The sequence below is a fragment of the Tachypleus tridentatus genome, chromosome 9 (assembly GCF_004210375.1).
Source record: "Tachypleus tridentatus isolate NWPU-2018 chromosome 9, ASM421037v1, whole genome shotgun sequence".
Lineage (NCBI taxonomy): Eukaryota > Metazoa > Arthropoda > Merostomata > Xiphosura > Limulidae > Tachypleus > Tachypleus tridentatus.
Genome location: NC_134833.1, coordinates 93,112,514 through 93,118,513, shown reverse-complemented (window position 1 = coordinate 93,118,513; position 6,000 = coordinate 93,112,514). Strand labels below are relative to the sequence as shown.

At 34.2% G+C, this 6,000-nt stretch overlaps 1 non-coding gene across 1 annotated transcript; it reads left to right on the top strand.

The window, feature by feature from the left end:
* Positions 1-2,660: 2,660 nt before the first annotated feature.
* On the top strand, positions 2,661-2,731 carry TRNAG-GCC (transfer RNA glycine (anticodon GCC)). Its single transcript has one exon. It is a non-coding gene; the product is annotated as a tRNA-Gly (tRNA).
* The last annotated feature ends 3,269 nt before the right edge of the window (positions 2,732-6,000 follow it).

Here is a 6,000-nt window from a genome sequence, read left to right as displayed (position 1 = left end):
ATCTGCGTGGATGCATTATGGACAATACGTTATTAAACCAAAACAGCTTTTATGAAGCTTAAATTCGCAGGCCTGTGCAAACCCTTCACTTAACTGCAAGTTTTTGTGTTTGTCAGAATTTAGCTGGTTTACTAATTATTTTAATTCAGCACTTGATGTTAACGACTGTCTGGACCAAGTAAAATTAACATGCTACGTGCCTCATATAGTAAAATTTCGTAAACACGCTTACCCATTTAGAAATTCAAGTCTTCGTCAATGGTTGTTTTTCCGTTCATGGTGTTAGAAAAATATGAAGGTTCAAGAAATCTTGATAAAAATGAATAAAAACCCCATAACCTGATTGCTTTCGAAAGTTGGGCCTTTCTTCTTCAGGAGCAAATTGGGAATGATGGTGTAATCGAATGAACGATAGATATATAAAGGGGGTTTAGTGACGTCATCAGTTTTACAGAAAATGCCTATTTTTCTATGTACTGTTGGAAGTGTCTTATGTCCGGTAAAATGTAGCCGATGGAGAGAGTATATGTGAAAAGGTGTTAGGGATATTTTACTTTAGAAATGGCTAAATGAATGTATATTTAAAATTATACTTAAGTGTTTAAGTAAAATAAAGGTGACACCTGGGGATCGATTGAGAAAAATATATTATACTAATCAATTTATAAAACAGGTATGAAAATTTATATTTAACAAATAGTAAGTTTTAGGAAGTTCAACATTCATATTACATGAACAAATAAGCAAAGAATAAAAATTATTTTTCTGGCAGAGATGAAATAATGATCGGAGATCACTGATTCCAGGTTCTAGATTGATTCCGTAAGGTTGAAGAGAGATATTAGTGATCCAATAAGCTTCTTATATCTCTCTAAGAGTTTTAGTTTTGAGTCATGTTTCATGCCGATGAAAGTGACATTGTAAATGGAATGAATGGACTGGTTAAAGTGTTGAGCAGCAGTGAGATCTTTTTCGGTGTTAATAGAAGATTTATGGCTGTTGGAACGTTCTGTAAGGGTTGTTTGTATATGTTGTATGTATTAGTTATTACAGTTTTTACACTGTATAAGATAAATTGTGTCTTTTGTTTCACAGGTGATTTCTTTGGATATTTTAAAGTTTCTTCATTGTGCTTGTCAGAAAATGAGTCAGTGGTTTTTTTGAACTTGCAGGTTTGACAATGAGCCTTATTACATGGACGACAACCATTTCTGGGTGGGATGTACCGGTATTCACTTTTATGTGAACAAGGATATCCTTTAGAGTTCTGCTTTTTGGAAAGAGATAACGGAAACTGTAGGAAATACCTGTTTAAGACAATTGTTGAGCTGTAGGAGATGAAAATGTTTTGTTTTTTTTAGAATTAATCTTATCTTCTACAGCTCTGATAAATGTTGTGTTTTATTTCATTACACAAGTTTATTTTTCGAGTTCCTTGTCGTTATTCATCGAATGATAATATTTTGATCACGTATAGTAATAGTTTGTTGTTTCTGTCTCCCAGAACAGCAAAAACCCTAGTAATCCGTATACAGCGAGACCTCCAAACTATCTCAAACCACTATTCAGTTAAACAAATTTCTTAAATTTAAATGTGTCAGATACCCTGTGTTTTTTGTAAATAATCCAAAATAAAACAAAAGTAATCGGAAAGAAGGATAAAACGCTTTTGTTAATCTTAAGGTTCTATTTACAAAGGTATCGAAACTCAATTTTTAGCGTTTTCAACCCTCAGACGTACAGCTGAAACCCTGAGTCAAGAGATAAAACGAAATTAAACAAAATAAAAGAACTAAAAAAATAGTCATAGTCAATAATAATGTTCAAGCATGTTAAAATATATTGTTGATAAACTTTATAAAAGTATGTACGTTGAAGAGCTGGGATTTATATTTTATATAATAAAAAGAAGTACAACAAAACGGTGTATGTGTCCACTGCCTGTCATAATTACCATAAATTACGATATTTTACCTTTTGAACATCTTATTAATTAAAAGGATTAGGAAAAGTTGCTGAATTTGCGCATTCACATGTCTGTATAATACCAAATGATAAAGTTTCAAATAATATTTCGTGTATTTCTAAAATAGTTATGTGCGACTGAGTCGGGTTTCTAAGAGCTGACGTAATCCAAGGTAATCTTGGATGTAACCTAGTCTAAAACTGCATGTTCTTTGGTGGTGATATATGTATGCTATTCCTGATTAGTTGTTTTAAATTTTTTCAATATTTTCAGTTTGTGTAATAGAAAACAAGATTTATAATTGCGATGGTTCTGTGATATTCATTGAACGTGAACTTTCAAGTAATGTAAGAAGGCATAAAATTGTGTTTTATCGTCAACTAAACTTTTCTGCCGAAGTGAAAGGAAATGCTTAAAGCGGTAACATTGCATTGGTGTTGCTTGAAACAAAGTAGAAAAATATGCAGTCCTCTGATTTCTTGAAATTGGCAACTCATGAAATATGTAAGTACATTTCACCTGAAATAAACTATATATACACATATGTATATTATATCATTTCTATAAAATGTTGAAAAGACAAACATCGAACGATATAATTTTCATAAAACCTCAAAAAAACAATAAATTTATAATAAATCAATAAGATTGATAAATTTTACTTTAATATATAAAAGTATAACTTCAATATGTAGCATCGGTGGTTCAGTGGTAGAATGCTCGCCTGCCACGCGGGCGGCCCGGGTTCGATTCCCGGCCGATGCAATGATACACTCTTTTATCTAAAAATACTGAAAATATTTTTTCGTATAAACTAATTTTATCTTACGCTTAAAAATTAATAAATGTAAACTACAAAATAATACAACCATAATTATATAACAGTACTATATCGAACGCAATATGTATTACTTTTCAAAGTAAACAATAGAAATATCCATTACTGGAACATTACGTTCGTTTTCTAAAGCAGATTAAGTTGTCTCATTATCAGGCAACTATTGTTCTTTAATGCTAGAAATGAACGACCGTAACACACCAAAATGTTTACATTATCAACGGTTTGCTTCGCCCTCCGCTAGTACAGCGGTATGTCTCCGGATTTACAACGCTAAAATCAGGGGTTCGATTCCTCTCGGTGGGCTGAGCTGATAGCCCTTTGTGGCTTTGCTATAAGAAAAACACACACACACGTTTTGCTTTACAACCTCTTCAGGAGCTTCCACTGAAACACAAACTCCACATACTTAAGTGAGAATTAGAAACAAATATTGGACTTGAAGGCTATAAGCAAAATTAGTAAAAAACGTTTTGAGTTAAATCTAAAAAAAAAAAATCCGGATGCACACCCCAGAATTCTCTTAGTATGCGTACAAAGTTTCAAGTCTAGTAGCTACTGTAATCACACACACACAGTCAGGCTTATTTATTATTAGTAATATATATCGAACTAAACCTACCTTAAAATGTCAAACAAAAACGTACTTAACTCACTTATGGCTAAAAATACAATTCCATGAACAGCTGAAAAACTATACAGAATTTTTGGCGAAGTATTTCCTGGTACATCCAAAATCTTTATCACGCCAGCGTGATTGTCAGACATGCTATTTGATCATTGTTCTCTGTGCGTTGTTGGGCAATATCATATAAGATACGAACATGGCCAGGTGGGTTAAGACCTCCGACTCGTAATCTTATGGTCGCTGGTTCGAATCCCATGCTAGCCCTTTCAACCATGGGGACGTTATAATTTTACACTCAATCCCACTATTCGTTGGTAAAAGAGTAGCCCAAGAGTTGGCGGTGGTTGTTGATGACCAGCTGCCTTCCCTGTAGTCTTACACTGCTAAATTGGGACGGCTAGCGCAGATAGCCGTCGAGTAGGTTTGCGTGAAATTCAAAACAAACAAACAAACAAAACTGTTTCGATAAACCGTATTTTCTATTTCTATTTTAATTTTAGAACGACTGGAAGAAAATGACATAATTATCTTTGGTCTTTGCTATATAAAAGCAAATTTCACTAAAATACTAAAAGACGATGATTAGGCATGAATAACATTGTTTGATTTGTTAACCAAACTTCACTCGTCAGTCCCTCAGTGCAGACCCGCTATGTCATAGCACTCCACGCAATTGTCAGATCCCCTTACATTAGTACCTTTGATGTCAAAGTTATTAATGCCAGAACCTTCGACATCAGTGTCTGTAATGTTAGAGAGAGCTCTTAACATCACTATCTACAATGTCAGACCCTCACCGACATCAGTACCTTAAATTTCCTTAACGAATGAAACAATAACATTTAGGTGGTAAACATTTCTCTCGAGATGTCGCTCGTCTCGTACAATATGAATCACACTTAGATTTTGACAGATTAGAACAGTTAAAAGTACCACAAAGACCACCGAAAGTTATTGTCTATCTAGCTATATAATTTTGAAAGAAAATGGAATGATTAAATACCAATTTAACAAAAGCTAGTTCTTAGAATTTCATTGGCGAATATACAGTCACGAGTTACGTAGCGGGTTCTGTCAGAACTCCCTTTTATTTGGAAATTGTAATGACAAGACTTTAAAAGTGCAGGTACATTAATTAAAATTCGTTTTCAAAGGTTGCCTAAAGTTAAGGGTAATAATGGTAAATTTGTTGTGCATAAAAGTATACATTATCATTAAGATGCACTTTAAAAACAAGTTCCATTTCTTGCCAGTTATAAGAATTGTTCAAAGCGTATTGAATTTTACTTTTTTTGTGGTTTTCTCGAACTGCAGGCAAGATATGATAAATTACTTGAGCCTCATTTATAACATGTAGCAAAATAAAAAAAAAAAAAGATGCAAGATATACTTCGGGGAGTGTAGAAAATGAATTTATCTATATAATTTATAACAATTTCAAGTTGTATAACGGATTCTTTTCAAAAATCTGAACTAGAAGTATATACCATAATCACTGACGAGTGTGAAGTAACTGTTCACTGTGGCATTGTAAACATATATAGTGTCGAATCTGTTGAACAAGATACAAAATTGCAAAAAAGAATTTCTTGAGTTTTGTCACCATGAAATAACAACTGTAAGGCTATATGTTCCAAAAAGTTTTATATATCTCGGAAAATTTTTCACTCCCATTGCGTAAAACGAAAGGGTAAGCCTGTAATAGAACACTTCCAAAGTACACTGACGTGAATGGACTTCAAAAAAGTATAAAAGTTAATGGAGTTAACCCTGGTCTTTATACTCATTGCGATGCACAGTTTCTAATTTTATCGATTATGGCCTTTTGCCGACAATCTGATACATGAAATGTTATTAGTATAATAAACAAAGCTCATTGATTTCTTCCTTTCCAAAGCGATAGAAACTTTTCAATCAGATTTTACAAACTTTCGCTCCACAATAAAAAAGAAGCACTCTCTCATGTCTGCAAGAAATAGAGGTTGAGAGACATCGCGCCATTGCCTATTTTGTGGATTCGAATGAACACACTGCTACTTTTCTGAAAACCATTCTTAACTCGAGTATTTATGGAGAATAGTCGTAACTTAATATCGAGGATTTGGAAATGGGACAATGACACCTCTCTACTGCGTCATGACCAACTTCCAAACGAACATTTCAGTTGTCATCTTCATTAATAGTTGGCTCAGCATAGCCAGGTGATTAAGACGGTCGACTCGTAATCTGAGGGTCGCGAGTTCGAATTCCCGTCGCACCAAACATGCTCACCCTTTCAGCCGTGGGGTGTTATAATGTTACAGTCAATCCCACTATTCGTTGGTAAAAGAGTAGCCCAAGAGTCGGCGGTTGGTGGTGATGACTAGCTGCCTTCCCTCTACTCTTACACTGCTAAATTAGGGGTGGCTAGCGCAGATAGCCCTCGTGTAGTTTTGCGCGAGATTCAAAAGCAAACAAACATTAATAGTGACTGTTCCACTTGTTTCTAAATTACAGCATCGTGATGCAGGTGTACTTGATGTGCACAACCACTTTGATAGTTGTGTGGAACAGCTGAAGAATAGTCGA